The sequence below is a fragment of the Alnus glutinosa genome, chromosome 12 (assembly GCF_958979055.1).
Source record: "Alnus glutinosa chromosome 12, dhAlnGlut1.1, whole genome shotgun sequence".
In the NCBI taxonomy this organism is placed as follows: domain Eukaryota; kingdom Viridiplantae; phylum Streptophyta; class Magnoliopsida; order Fagales; family Betulaceae; genus Alnus; species Alnus glutinosa.
The window spans coordinates 12,454,003-12,471,358 of NC_084897.1; positions in this window are offsets into that span (position 1 = coordinate 12,454,003).

A 17,356-nucleotide genomic window follows, 5' to 3' on the forward strand; every position below is an offset into this window, starting at 1 on the left:
ATTGGTCGAAGGAAATGGAAGCCTTGGAATCAATAAAACTGTGAGATCTAATTTGTTTTATTGTTCAATTTATTCTTTGAGTATCGGTTGTTCTTTTGTTTCTATTTTCATGATTGTTTCGTTTAATTACTAGGAGGCCTACTAGTTTATTATTCGTTGCAATCTACTGCTAGGTTAGATATCAAATCCGTAATTGTTTGATCTCTTTAATTTGTGAAGCAACTAAGATTTAATGATTTGCTGTGTCAGAAATTATTAGTTCTTAGGAAGAACACTCGACGAAATTAAATGCAACCGCTTGTGCTTGTGTTGTTTTGCTTCATCGATCTCTCTAATTCTTAAGGCTGCTACTAAATTAAACATTTAATGCTTTTCTTGGGTTGTTTAGTAGTTAGGGTTAATTAGATCACTTGTTTTCTAATTAACTACGACTAAGGAGAGATAGGAAAATAGTTATAACGATGAATATTCAAAGTATGAATTGATATATACTTGTATCGATGATCAGTTGTAAAATTCTGATGGTGGATGTTGACTTAGACCAATGTTTGTTCTTTTGATTTATACTTTAATTTGAATTGTTCATTAGTTGTTCTTCTTAAAATTGTTTTTGTTATACTCAAACCCCCCATCCTTGTTCACGTAGCATAAAACTAGGCTAAATACTCTCCGTGGGATCGACCCTTAGTTGCACTACTACATGTTTTTTTAGAAGTAAAGGTTTTATTTTTGGTTGCCTGCGACAACACACTAAGAATGCAGTCAACAAACCTAATTGTAACCATGTTCGCATAGGTGAAAGTATGAGTTCACCAACTCAGTAGTATAAAACACACTGGATTTTCACACTGAGCCAATCTCTTTACTTCTACCATATGTTTACAATAATAGCTACGGACATGATGCTTCTATTTTTAAAACGTTTCGTAGCTGATAAGGGTAAACACATGCACTTATAAACAGGAAAAATCTTACAACATTGTATATATATATATCAAGTGACTTAGCTATACTCATATACAAGCATTCCACAACTTCGAGGAACAAAAGCAAACATGCATCTCTAAGTATAAAAATCAGTGACCTCATAGCTTGGTTATACAAGCATACAAATATTCCACTACTTCAGAGAATATAGGTATATTGGCACATCCATACATGAAAATCAATGACATCTTAACCTGGTTATACAAGCATACAAATATTCCATTATTTCGGAGAATACAAGTATACAAGCACGTCCAACCATGACACCGCTTAAATCATCATATGCAATTTAGTTGAATAGAAATATACATATGTTCTTTCCCATTAAGACTCATAACCATATTAATAGGTCTAGCATGAAATACCTCGTAAAACATCATCAAAACTTTGCATAAACTTATGTAATGCATGTCATCATAATATGAGGCAACTTCGACTCATATTATTTACTATAGAGGCAACTTCGGCACCTATACTTTTCTTATGGAGACAACTTCGGCTCCTTTTACTTACTATGGAGGCAAATTAGGCTCCTTAATCTCTTTACACATAACCATGCTCATGCTTCATGCTTCATGCTTTCATACTCAAATAACATCATGTACTTCACATACTCTTTACAAATGTACAATGAAAACTTAACTTCTCGTAAAACTCATAAAAACATATCTCACTACAACATTTTATAACCATATCTCAAACCACATAAATCATCCTCAAACCATTTCTCAACACAATTGAAAGTATTGAAAACATTCACAAGCATATATCCTTCTAAAATATCATTGGCTCAAATTTAGAACACTATATCGTTTTGTGCCAATAGAATCATTGAAAGTTTAATATCTTTTATCAGTGAATAGAATATTCATTTTGACTGCTCAGTAATTGGCTTAAAAAATGATTTCCAATGAAAGCCTTGCAATGTACCACTGCATTATTACATTGCATGACACATTAATACTAACACATAACATTTCTAACTCTAAATTCTTATTTAGCTCTTGAATCGCTCGAGAACTAAACCCATGGAAACCCATAGAATTTCTAGGGTTCTATTTGATAACCCATTAACTAAAAACAATAACCCGTAAGATTATCTTATGGTTTGACACAAAAACTACAAATTTACAATACTTAAACAAAAACTAGAGTTTTGGGTCTTACCTTGATTTCTCACCAAAATGCAACCCAATGCTTGGAGGTTGTTTAGTATACTCCAAAATACACAAAACCTAGAGAAAATTAAGAGATTAGACTCAAACTCTCGAAAGCCTTGCAATGAACCACTACATTATTACATCAAACGACACATTAATACTAACACATAACATTTCTAACTCTAAATTCTCATTTAGCTCTTGAATCGTTCAAGAACTAAACTCATGGAAACCCATAGAATTTCTAAGATTCCATTTGACAACCCGTTAACTAAAAATAATAACTCGTAAGATTATCTTAGGGTTTGAACAAAAACTATAAATTTACAATACTTAAACAAAAACTAGGGTTTTGGGTCTTACCTTGATTTCTCACCAAAATGTAGCCCAATTCTTGGAGGTTTGTTTAGAATACTCCAAAATACATAACATTTGGAGAAAGTTGAGATATCAGACTCAAACTCTTAAAAATCAACACAAAATCTAGAGGAACTAGGATTTTTGGATTTACCACAAACCAATCGGTGAAAACGTAGATTCTACCTCGAGGATCACGTTTCTGGTGTCGGATTTGAGTTTGGAAGCTTCAATATACTAGGATCTAGGGTTTTGTCTCAAAAATATAGGAGGGAGAAGAGAACTTTTGTGTTTGTGTGTGTGTGAGAGAGAGAGAAGCGGAGAAATGAGCTCTTTGGTGTTTTAAAATGCAACTTGTCCGGACACGCGTGTGTGAAATCGCAGACATAAACTCTCTAGAAAGCCCACCCAGACACGTAAATGGTTCGTCCGAACACCTGTAGAAACCAAAATTTTATGGAAGTCCCGTCCGCAAGCCTGTCCGGACATGACTGCGGACACAGAGTTTCTGCCATGTCCGTCCAGACACACGTTTTGATCCGTCTGGACGTAGTGCATAGAAACTATGCTCTGAACGTTTCTTGGTGTTTTTCCTCTATTTTTCCTAATTTCTCACTTAATTAGTCTAATTGAGGTTTTTAACACCTAATTAATTTCTTGGACATTACAATAGCTGAGCTATACGATACATTTATATGTATAATGTAGATGGGTTTGTATATGTGTGCTTCCAAGCAAAAGATTGGACATGTATAATATACTCATAGCTACAAAGTTTGAATTCACATTTTTTTATGGAACGTTAGTGTTTACCTTATCAGCTACGAAACATTTTAAAAAGTGAAGTATTTTACTAAGGGTATGTGTTATTGTGAAAACTTAGTGAGTTTTATACTACTGAGATGGTAGACTCATAATTCCACCTATGCGGACGTGGCAAACACCACGATCGTATAGATGTAGATGTTGTGGCTGCAGGTACGGCATACGTCGATGAGGAACCTATGGCATTATATTTGGGATACTACGACTGATACTCTTTGCATCAATTGCTTGTGTCGAACTTGTGGATAGTCTCATTTTTGTGTAGTTTTTGTAAATGGCATGTGTTGTGTCTGACACCTTTTATGTAGTCATATTTTTTATGTGTAAATAATATTTGATTAAACCTTAAACAGATAGACAACTAAATGGCTATAATGTTGTAATTATTCCTTTTGTATTATGTTATTAGTTTCCACTGCTATAGGTGTTATCTCTGGTAAGTTATGCACATGTTATGAGATGTGTTAGAGTTGGTTTTGGTTCATGTCTACTTGTCATGCAACTGTGATGATCCCTTTTCTTTCTTTTTTTCTTTTTTTTTTCTTTTTTTTTTTTAAAAAAAAAAGTCGTCATAATTTGAGACATCGTCGATCATCCATACTATAGTTTACCCAGAAAGGTCAACAACCTAGCCTATTCGGAGCCTGGTCGATTACCCATCCCACACTATACTCAGAGGGTCAATGACCTTGTCTATTCAAGTCTTAGTTGATCACTCATCCTATACGTTATCCAAGAGGGTTGATGACCCAGGCTATTTGGGGCCTAGTTGATCACCTATCCTATACTATGACATTAAGGGCAAGTGACTCAACTAGTATACCAAAAAAAATGTGGTGCATGAAGAGGATGGACCCCAAACAAGATCCAGGCCCGTGGTCTTCCTTCAGCATTAATTAGCCCATCAGACCCACCCCTTGGCCATTTAATGAGGAACCAATGTCAATATACAAGTGGTTTGGCGAAAGCCCAACGACGAAAGACGTTCACGTGGTCGGGCATTCAATGAGCCCACATCAGCCCACATCTCAAGTACTCCTCTCACTAAAGACAAATAAGACCAACCAAGACATGAATTTCACAGGGAAAAAAGCAAGGTCCCCTCAAGTTTAGGGGACATGTGACCTTCTTCTTCATGAGTCAAGACTACTCCAACACATCTATGAATATGACAGTGCACAAGTTCACATGGGTAATGCATAAAACAGAAATCCTCTGCAAGAGCTCAATCACCCATAGCCTACTTCACCTCTCAATTGATCTATTTGCAACCAAAAACTAAGCCCATGAGTTGTCTTTTAGGGAAAGTAAGGACAACGCGGTTTGGTAGGTAAGGGTGTGATCAAATCAATTTGTTATCAAACCCACAGTGACATGCATTCTATGGCATGGCACAATTGACGGGTCTTTAGGAAACCTGACGACAAAGGTGGTGTGTTGTAAGACAACCGACTAAACCTTTCTTAACTTTGACTGATCTCCCTTTTTCCAGGTTTTTTCTGCTATTAATGCTTTATATAGGGTCTAAATCACCCTCTCTATGATATTTCACGTTTAGGAAAATAAGGCCAAACAGGAGTAGTCACCAAGTCTTGTCATTTGAGCAAACGCTCCATTTCTCACCTACTCATCGTGTTGCGCAATGCCCAAGAGAAATGGTGATGTTACACGAATAATTTTTCTACTGTTGGAAGGGTGGTTTGCTCTCCTATATAATGAAGAACTACCTAAACCCAAGGCAAAGGAAGCTCAAGTTTTGGCCACGATTTAACACGACCAAATAAAGTGAGTATAACCTCTCATTCAACTAAGAAAAGCACAACCTACAAGAGAAAAAGTAATGGAGAATACCCATTTTTAAACCAAAAAGGTACTCAGGAAGCAATAGGCTTATTAGAGTTACTGTTGGAAGCTTGTCGAGACACTGTTAGTTCGGGGTAACACCATCCACTATTGCAAATACCACCCAGTCACATTCTATCTCCCGTACTCACTCCATCCTTTCCACATTTCGTATGTATGCAACGTAACTTTTTTTTCCTGCTATTGATATTGTAATCTTCGCTATTAGTCACCTTTGCCATTTTATAACTGTTGTTATTACTAGAGTTGTAATTGGCATTCCACCTGAAGCTTGGTATCATAATTAATAATTGGATTCATATAGGCGTTCTTGTTGTAACACTCCGCTTAAATACATGACAATTATTTCAAAATAATGACCGATTTAAAACCATGAGACTTTTCAAATAATTTAAACCATTTTACTATAAAAATACTTCTCTAAAATATACACATGTGTGTGTGTGTGTACATGTGCAAGTGTTTAATGGCTTATGTCTAAAACTAATTTTTTTAAAAATTATTATAATTAGGGTCCTTCGATCACCAATCGATTGATCCCCCATCGATCAATCAATGCCCACCTACATGCTTTTGGATATTCTTCAACACTTGGTAAATAGGAAGGGTCTTATTGAAGGAGCTAGGATAAACCCCAAGTCTCATTTTCGCCCATTTTTAGAAACCCAACCCTAGAGAGGGAGAGAGGAGAGAGAGAGAGAGGCCCACCTTGGAGGTTCTTCTCTTAAAAGCTTGGAGAAACTCTCACCTTGAGGTAATAAGGCATCACTCAACTCCAATCTCTAGTTTTATGCATGTTTACTGTAACGTGGGAAATTAAAATCAATTAACCACGAAACGCTACTTCTAAATCTTTAAACAATCATCATAGCAAAAAACCTAAATAATTTTTTGTCTTTAAATTGACCACATAAACCTTTCCAATACACTAACCAGAGCTTCTAAAATCATTACTCAATATCATTACATCTCAAATTACAACCATATTGTATGAATCGCTATAGTATAAAGAGAGACTGACTTAGGTCAAGTCAGTGCCTCACAAACAACATCACGAAGGAATCCCTTCAATGAATTCTAAGCTCACACATTGATAAGAGTCGAATATTGCACATTCAAGCCCCTTAACTTGCATATGTTAATTTCTTAGCATTGTTATTTGTTTTGTTAGTGTTTGTGTTGCTGCATTCTGTTGGACAAAATCACTTCTATGTAATGTTGCTACTTTCACAGGGATGTTACTTTATCCAGAGTCTACTCTTCAGTTATGTTCTTTGAGAAGATTCTGTGAAGTTTTCAAGGATTTATTTTGGTTCCCTGTCAGCCGTCCGGACGACGTGGTATTCCGCCCGGACGCTCATCACTCAACAACATCTGTCCGGACGACGAGATCTTTCTGTCCGGACGCCCATCAGTGTCTAGATGTTTCGAACAGTTCAACGTTTCATCCGTCTGGACGTAATGGCAAATCGTCCGGACGCTCTTCAGAGTTTGAGAAGACCCCAGTGTTCCAGCGCATCCGTCCGGATGACGTGGTTATACCGTTCGGACGCCATTCAATGTTTAACAAGTATTAGGGTTTCTGTCTCAAGACACAGTTATGGGAAGACGGCTGCTACCGTCCGGACGATGTGTGATCCCATCCGGACGATGTTCTCTATAAGGCAAGAACGTGCATACCAAGTTCAACCGTCCGGACGTCAGCCTTCATGGTCCGGACAATCAAGCTTCATATATGGAAATTGCGTGCACCAGTTCAACCATCCGAACGTCAGCCTTTCGGGTTCGGACACTCAAAGCCTTTATATGGTAATGACGTGCAGCAAAAGGCGGTTGCAGGTGACCGTCCGGACGCTCGGCCAAGCCGTCCGGACACCCTCGGGTATTTTGGTCATAAATTTTTACTGAAATATCGGATTGGGACGAAATCGGCTTCATTGGAAAGCTAAGAAAAAGTTCTGTAACTTGAGCATTAGGACGGACTCCGTCCGGACGAAAATATTTGCCCGTCTGGACGGCCTTACAGAAAATTCCATAATAGTTTTCGGACAAGTAAAACTTGGCCCGTCCGGACGGCCCAAGGCTCCCGTCCGGACGCGCGTGCCTCAGACTCCGTTTTTGACTCAAAATAGGGTTTTCTAAGCCTATAAATAAGAGGCTCTAGGCATGCTTTCAACATAGAATTCGGTGGTGAATTCTCTACAGCTTAGAGAGGGTGTTTAGGGAGATATTGAAGATCTGCTAGCTCTCTAGCTTTGCTAGTGTGTGATTTGATCAGCTGTGAAGTCTATCTTAGGGGTTGGCCATAAGGTAAAGGATTCCATTGAATACCCCTTCAGGTAGGAGACCTGGTTGGGAGGCGCTCGTGTTGGGTTACACGTTAGAGAGCAAGGTACGACCACTGCATCAGGGGTATGTGAGTGTTACTGCTTTGTATCTAGCTTTGTCTTCTAAATAGTGGATATCCTGGGTTTGGCTTCCCCGAAGTGGTTTTTCTCTTAATTGAGTTTCCACTTCGTCAACAAAATATTTGTCTCCTTTAATTCCGCATTTAATATTTTGTTGCACACTGTTCACACACACTGTTAAATTAGAAGTCCATTTAATTTTTCAATTGGTATCAGAGCAGGCACACTCCGTTGTAAGGATTTATTTCCTAAGTGTGATTTTTATCTCTTTGTGACTTCTATTTTTTTGTTACACCTTTTATCATGGATTTCTCTCAGTTATCTGAAGAAAATCATGACATTGAGCTCTTGTAACGCCCCAAATTTGAGCCTGCAAATCCGTAAGCAGAAACCTCCGGTTTCCACGTGACATTACTACATCAGAGATAAACTCTCGTAGCGGAATATATTTTTTTCTTCTAAAGCCTTAGGAATTGATAGCATAACACATTTAGAGCTGACTAAAATACCTCGGTACATTTATTAAAAGTTACTTATGTTATCTTTACATGTCATATGCACACTAGGTGCATCAAAATTAGTGCCACAAACAGCACATAATCTTATAACATAAAACATGCTAAACATGACACCGTTATACATATTTACATGCCATAAAACAAAACATAAGCACAACTAGTAATTTCTAAACTAGCACATAACCGCTCGTTGAATGGTTTCAAAAACCATCAAAACTGGCATATGGTCCATGCCTTCATTCTCCAGATCTGCATCTGTAACGCCCCGAATTTGAGCCTGCAAATTCGTAAGCAGAAACCTCCGGTTTCCACGTGACATTACTACATCAGAGATAAACTCTCGCAACGGAATATATTTTTTTCTTCTAAAGCCTTAGGAATTGATAGCATAACACATTTAGAGCTGACTGAAATACCTCGGTACATTTATTAAAAGTTACTTATGTTTATCTTTACATGTCGTATGCACACTAGGTGCATCAAAATTAGTGCCACAGGCGGCACATAAGCATATAACATAAAACATGACGAACATGACATTGTTATAAATATTTACATGCCATAAAACAAAACACATATAAGCGCAACTAGTAATTTCTAAGCTAGCACATGATAGTTCGTTGATGGTTTCAAAAACCATCAAAACTGGCATATGGGTCCATGCCTTCATTCTCCAGATCTGCATCAGTAACTATGCAAATATGGCGTTATCATATTTGCATAGACAAACAAGTGAGTCATCTATTTTCATATCTACGTTACCATCAATCTAATAACAGTTCATATAGAATGCAAATGTAAGGGTTGTATGAATATGCATCGTAGTAACTATTTAGTTTGTGTTTTAGGATCATCTTACTTCAGACCTCTCATTCTAGGTTATCTGAACCCGTTCACGTCCTTTGCCTCACACTTAAAGTCTTACCTGTTTGTACTGGAATCCTACTGGTCCCAGCATTAGTTATATATTAGGCCTTCGGATACCCCTGGGTCACTATGAACCCCCTGGATCCACTGACTAGCCTTCCTTCCCCTTGCTACTACATCAGCTTGTTGATGGCTATCTCATCAGCCGTTATATTAATTGGACACAACATGCAATGCATGAACAACCACATGCAATAAACACACACCACACAGTCCTAATGAAACATAGAATCATTCCTCAGTAAGTACATCCATACTTACTCTCCTTGGTGTAGTTTCTTAGCTCCTTTTCTGTAACAAAATATATACAAAGAAGATGATATATACATCAGTCCTTTTTCCAATATTAAAAATGTGTATATTTTTACATCACTTTACTCATCGTTTTTAGTTATCAATTAAAAGGTAATTACTTCAACATGAATCCTAACAGGATAATATTTTTATGTAAAGGGATAGGGAAATTAGCGGCATAGCCACTTTGTGGGAATACAATAAATGATAAAATAAATATACAAAGGAATAGGAAAATTAGCGGCATAGCCACTTTGTGGGAATACAATAAATTATAAAATAAATATGCAAAGGGATAGAGAAATTAGCGGCATAGCCACTTTGTAGGAATACAATAAATTATAAAATAAATACGCAAAGGGATAGAAAATTAGCGGCATAGCCACTTTGTAGGAATACAATAAATTATAAAATAAATACGCAAAGGGATAGAAAATTAGCGGCATAGCCACTTTGTAGTAAGACAATAAATGATAAAATAAATACGGGGGATTAAACCAACTCCGTAGTAACGCAATAAATAAACAAGTAAATAAATACCATCAACTCATGAAAGTCATAAGATCAGTCATGAGGATAATGAAATGTAAAACCAGTTTATATAAATACGATCAACTCATGAAAGTCATAAGATCAGTCACGAGGACAATGAAATTTAAATACGAAATATAAATACGATCAACTCATGAAAGTCATAAAATCAGTCACGAGGACAATGAAATTTAAATACGAAATATAAATACGATCAACTCATGAAAGTCATAAGATCAGTCATGAGGACAATGAAATGTAAAAGCAGTTTATATTACCCCTTTACTTTAATTCTTTTATCTCTTAAGCTTATTGGGTCTTTTAAACAATTCATAAAAAAGTAATGAAATCAAATAGTAAGGAAGAAGTGTCAAGATTTACTTACCAATTTGATTTGGAGAGAAAAATAACTTCAAGAACACCGAAGTGGTTGTGTGGTAGAAGGAGAGAAAAAGGGAGAGAAAACCAAAGCACAAAGCTTTCAAGGAAGTTGTCTAGGATTTGTGTGGAAAACAAGGAGCCTTTCATGCTTATTTATAGGAGGAAGGTAGGGGTATTTAGGTCCAAAATGTAATAAAAGAATTAGCTTATTGGATAATGTCTTGTAAATTTGGAATTTAGAATTTTCGTCCCACTAGAGGGCAGCCTACTCCGAGAATTATTTCGATGGTCAAACCTATTCCGATTGACGTGAAATTTTGAGGGTAGATAGAGGACTTCATGACAAACATTTTCTCTTTTTGGTTCGTCTCATTTTGAGTTCGTTTTGACGTAGTTTCGGTCAAGTCAAAGTTTCTATCTATAAAGCCAAAATATCTTTTATCCACTTTCTGCGTTCATACTTGCTTTATTGATTTTTCCTCCTTTTCATGATTACTCTTGAGATATCCTATCCTTTCATCATTACTCTTGTTTTTTATACATAAATGTTTCTAGAAGCATGGAGATATTATTCTTGACAGTTTTTCGTTTAATAACGACAGTTGGGTTATTTAGGCTCGGGTCAAAAAGTCAACTGGTGGACTTTTTTACTAACTTTTGCCATATGGTAGATCTTTCTTTTGTAAGCACAACGGTTTTTGAATTATCTAAATCTGAGTTCGTTTGACCTATTTTCGGTTCAATCAAAGTTTAAAGCTTAAATGTAACTTTTAAGTTTTTAAGGGTTTATAGGTTTTGATCTTTTAATTTTTCGAAACAACTTTAGGTTTGCTTATAAAAATATGTGGATATTGTCTCCTCAACAATATCAATGATTTCTTAAGAGCTTGAATTTACTAGGCGTTACATCCTACCCACCTTATCGGAATTTCGTCCCCGAAATTTGTAAACTAAGTTATGCTAAAAGAAAAATTTACACTAAGAAAGAAAAATTCAAGCAGAGATGTTACTTACCTTAATCATCTTCAAAGTCACTAAGACATGGCTTAGTGGAGGACTGAGGTAACTCTCTCTCTGGTTGATCTTGAGGTATGGTTTGATGTACAGAGTTTTTCAACTTTATGTTAACTCCATGATATTTGACAATTATCAAAAAGGGTGTAAGAAAATAATGTTTTTCAAATCATACTATCTTTACCTGGGTATTTCGTTTTATATAGTACCATGATCTATTTATGGGCTCGACATACTGTCTATAGTATGTATTCACAGCTACTACTCGCAAAAACACAATTACTACCGTAAAAGTTATTTAATTAAAAATACTACGTCATAAATCACGAAAGTATTAAACATACCTACTTCAAAGTGGCTCATGGGAATAGGTACGGGTATTTGCTCCTTATCTCTTGTTCTAACTCCCAAGAAGCTTCTTCTACTTCATGGTTCTGCCATAGAACTTTTACTAATGGTATTGTCTTTGTCCTCAGTTGTTGTACTTTTCGATCCAAGATCTGCACCGGCTTCTCTTCATATTTCAAATCCGCTTGAACTTGTAAGGGTTCAAAGTCTATCACGTGTAACGGGTCATGCACGTATTTTCGTAGCGTGGAAACGTGGAATACGTCATGTACACCAGCTAGGTTAGATGGTAATTCAACTCTATAAGCGACCGGACCTACGACCTCTGTCACTAAGAAGGGACCGACATACCTTGTACTTAGCTTTCCCTTTTTACCAAACCGCATGACTCCTTTCATTGGTGATACCTTTAGGAATACCTATAAGCAGTTGATGGACGGATAAAAAGGTTGCTAGGACGGCATCCTTCACGCTTGGCACCACATCCAGCTGGATCATTCCCAATTGCTTGGCGAGTTGATTAAGGGTAGGCGTTGAGTTCGTTAATACACCCAGCGATTTCCTACTCAAAGCGTCTGCGACTACATTTTCTTTCCCTGGATGGTATAGAATATAGCAGTCGTAGTCTTTTAACAATTCTAACCACCTACGCTGCCTCATATTCAATTCTTTTTGTGAGAAGATATATTTTAGACTTTGATGATCAGTATAAATCTCTACCTTCTCATGAAAAAGATAATGTCTCCAAATTTTTAAAGCAAAAACTACAGCAGCTAGTTCAAGGTCATGAGTAGGATAGTTTCTCTCGTGGTCTTTCAACTGTCTAGAGGCGTAAGCTATAACTTTATCTTGCTGCATGAGTACGCACCCTAGTCCTTTAAAAGAGGCATCACTAAAAACTACGAATTTCTCAGACTCTCTTGGCAGAACAAGGACAGGTGCAGTTACTAACCTCTTTTTCAGGTCTTGAAAGCTTGCTTTGCACTTATCATTCCATTGAAAATAAGCGTTCTTCTTAGTGAGGGCGGTCAAAGGGCCGGAAAGATTAGAAAAACCTTCTACAAATCTTCGGTAGTAACCTGCCAATCCAAGAAAGTTGCGGATTTCATGGACGTTGGTTGGCCGCTCCCAGTTGACAACAGCCTCAATTTTGCTAGGATCAACCGCTATTCCATCTTTTGAGATAACGTGCCCTAAGAATGAAACTTTCTCCATCCAAAATTCGCACTTCTTGAGTTTGGCAAATAACTGCTTTTCCCTTAGAACATTTAGTACTGTTTTCAAATGCTCCCCGTGTTCTTGATGATTAGTTGAGTAAATTAAAATATCATCAATAAACACAACTACGAACAAATTGAGGTACATATGGAAAACACGATTCATTAGATCCATAAATACCGACGGTGCGTTAGTCACCCCAAAAGGCATGACTCGGAATTCGTAATGACCATACCTCGTTCGAATCGCCGTCTTTTGCACATCTTCTTCCTTTACCTTAAGTTAATGGTATCCCGATCGAAGGTCGATTTTCGAGAATACCTTGTCTTCCTTCAATTGGTCGAACAAGTCGTCAATCCTTGGCAAAGGATATTTATTCTTTATGGTAACGCGGTTTAGCTCCCGGTAGTCTATGCATAGTCGCATAGTCCCATCTTTCTTCTTGACAAACAATACTGGTGCTCCCCACGGTGATACGCTTAGGCGTATGAATCCTCTGTCCAAAAGTTCTTGGAGTTGTTTCTTTAGCTCTTTCAACTCGGCGGGCGCCATGCGATAAGGTGCTTTGTGAATGGGTTGAGTTCCCGGGATCAAATCGATGGTAAACTCAATCTCACGATCAGGTGGCAATCCTGTCACAACCTCGGCAAACACGTCTGAGTAATCGCACACCACTGGAATATCTTCCAACGTACGCTCCGCTTCTGGTTTTGCCGTCACATAAGCTAAGAACGCTGATGCTCCTTGTCGTATATTCCTTGTAGCTTGTATTGCAGAAAGTAGCGGTGGAGTAGCTCGCGTAGAAGATCCGTTGAATTTAAATCTTTCAACACCTAGCAATTGGAAAACGACTACCTTCTCTCTACAGCTTATGCTCGCATAATACTTTGATAACCAGTCCATGCCTAAGATTACATCATATCCTAGAGATTTAAACACTAATAGATTGATGGGTAGGTTCCTTCCTTTTATAATGATTGGACAATTCTCTACCATTTTATCGCATACGACTTTCTTTCCTCCAGGGGTTTCAACCGTAAGACTTTGTACTAAAGGTCGTGTGCTAACATGACGTAATTTAATGTATGCTTCAGAAATGAATGAATGTGTAGCTCCTGAATTAAAAAGAGTACACGCAAGGATACCAAACAAAAAGATGGTACCTGTCACAACATCGTTAACACCTCGTTCTTCTTCTTCGTCTACCTCAACCGGAGTTAAGGTATACACCCTTGCTTAGGCGGGTCGTTTGGATGGGTATGTCACCTGCAACGCTGGTCGCCTCTTTAGTTCGTAAGCGGCGGATGATTCGCGCATTCCTCTTTCAGCAACTGATGCTATATCAACCAATTTGACAAAGTTTCTAATCTTGTGGCACATAACTCTTTCCTTAATACGAGGATTAAGGCCAGTTTTGAAACGTTCCGCCTTTGTTTCCTCATCCGGGATTAGGTTGAGGCCAAACCTTGATAATTCAATAAACCTCGAGGAATATTGCTCTACCGTCATTGTGCCTTGCAACAGATTCTGAAATTCAATGGCCCGTATCTACCTTTGTGCCCTTGGAAAGAAACGCCCATTAAATTCTTTTACAAACCTATCCCAAGGGATAACAACTCCACATCCCAACTCTATTCCTAAGAGTCCTTTCTTAGACTTCCACCATCTTGCAGCTTCATCGATTAACCTTAGTATTGTATAATTAACCTTTTGCTCATCAGTACAGCCAAGGGTCTCATGCAATAGCGTGATATCCGTAATCCAAGCTTCAGCAACTAACGGTCCCTGCATTCCATCAAATAGGCGAAATTGCTGGCTAGCAAAATCGCGCATAGAACAACCTACCTGCACCACTCGACCGGCAGGTTGTGGAATTCTTGCCACTACTTCAGCAAACTGCCTAGTTGTTTCAGCCATAAATTGAGCTAAGGCCGGATTCACTCCATCATTAAATGGTGGAGGTGGGGGTGGGAATTCGTTATCATGGTTGCCATGACGATGGTTTCCGTAGTTTTCGTTACGAACAGGGTAACGTCGAGGTGCCATAATTCTGTACCATCGCATCAAGTTTAATCACCAAAATAATAATTAATTTAAATACTACACAATATATTTAATCACATAGATACATATTGATTAGCTTCAAAAGCTTATCATTCTCTAATTCTTACAAAGAGGTTACACACAAAAGTTTTTATTTTACTTAGGGTACATAGCATATTTAAACAAAACTGATGCTTCTACAGTTCTATAATTTATTCATTTACTATTATTCCCGACTCAACACTAGATTCTTCAAACGAAATCTTTTACGTGGTTTATAAAATCATTTATTAAAAGTAGCTCTTGGTTATGCTCTAGTTTCTAGGTAGGTCAATTTCGATGGTCACCTGAGCGAACTGCTCTGATACCAAACTGTAACGCCCCGAATTTGAGCTTGCAAATTCGTAAGCAGAAACCTCCGGTTTCCACGTGACATTACTACATCAGAGATAAACTCTCGCAACGGAATATATTTTTTTCTTCTAAAGCCTTAGGAATTGATAGCATAACACATTTAGAGCTGACTGAAATACCTCGGTACATTTATTAAAAGTTACTTATGTTTATCTTTACATGTCGTATGCACACTAGGTGCATCAAAATTAGTGCCACAGGCGGCACATAAGCATATAACATAAAACATGACGAACATGACATTGTTATAAATATTTACATGCCATAAAACAAAACACATATAAGCGCAACTAGTAATTTCTAAGCTAGCACATGATAGTTCGTTGATGGTTTCAAAAACCATCAAAACTGGCATATGGGTCCATGCCTTCATTCTCCAGATCTGCATCAGTAACTATGCAAATATGGCGTTATCATATTTGCATAGACAAACAAGTGAGTCATCTATTTTCATATCTACGTTACCATCAATCTAATAACAGTTCATATAGAATGCAAATGTAAGGGTTGTATGAATATGCATCGTAGTAACTATTTAGTTTGTGTTTTAGGATCATCTTACTTCAGACCTCTCGTTCTAGGTTATCTGAACCCGTTCACGTCCTTTGCCTCACACTTAAAGTCTTACCTGTTTGTACTGGAATCCTACTGGTCCCAGCATTAGTTATATATTAGGCCTTCGGATACCCCTGGGTCACTATGAACCCCCTGGATCCACTGACTAGCCTTCCTTCCCCTTGCTACTACATCAGCTTGTTGATGGCTATCTCATCAGCCGTTATATTAATTGGACACAACATGCAATGCATGAACAACCACATGCAATAAACACACACCACACAGTCCTAATGAAACATAGAATCATTCCTCAGTAAGTACATCCATACTTACCCTCTTCCCCGTGTAGTCCTTAGACTTCTTTTCTGTATAAAAATCCATCCATACAATAATATACAAATCAATTATCTATCAAACAAATCATTGTTTATAGACCCTCATCTCTTTATATTTATTATTATCCATCACTTCATTATATTTGAGACGATCACTTACGATAATCGTAAAACCTTGGTTCATAATTTGATGACGAGGCTATATGACCAATACCACCAAATATGAACTTGAAGGATTAAAATATATCATAAGGACAATAAGAGTAAATACGATCAACTCATGAAGGTCGTAAGATCAGTCATGAGGACAGTGAAATTTAAATACGAAATATAAACACGATCAACTCATGAAAGTCATAAGATCAGTCATGAGGACAATGAAATATAAGTACGAAATATAAATACGATCAACTCATGAAAGTCATAAGATCAGTCATGAGGACAATGAAATATAAGTACGAAATATAAATACGATCAACTCATGAAAGTTATAAGATCAGTCATGAGGACAATGAAATTTAAATAAGAAATATAAATACGATCAACTCATGAAAGTCATAAGATCAGTCATGAGGACAGTTAAATTTAAATACGAAATATAAATACAATCAACTCATGAAATTTAAATACGAAATATAAATACAATCAACTCATGAAAGTCATAAGATCAGCCATGAGGACAATTAAATGTAAAAGCAGTTTATATTACCCTTTACTTTAATTCTTTTATCTCTTAAGCTTATTGGGTCTTTTAAACAATTCATAAAAAGTAATGAATTCAAATAGTAAGGAAGAAGTGTCAAGATTTACTTACCAGTTTGATTTGGAGAGAAAAATAACTTCAAGAACACCGAAGTGGTTGTGTGGTAGAAGGAGAGAAAAAGGGAGAGAAAACCAAAGCACAAAGCTTTCAAGGAAGTTGTCTAGGATTTGTGTGGAAAACAAGGAGCCTTGCATGCTTATTTATAGGAGGAAGGTAGGGGTATTTAGGTCCAAAATGTAATAAAAGAATTAGCTTATTGGATAATGTCTTGTAAATTTGGAATTTAGAATTTTCGTCCAACTAGAGGGCAGCTTACTCCGAGAATTATTTCGATGGTCAAACCTACTCCGATTGACGTGAAATTTTGAGGGTAGATAGAGGACTTCATGACAAACATTTTCTCTTTTTGGTT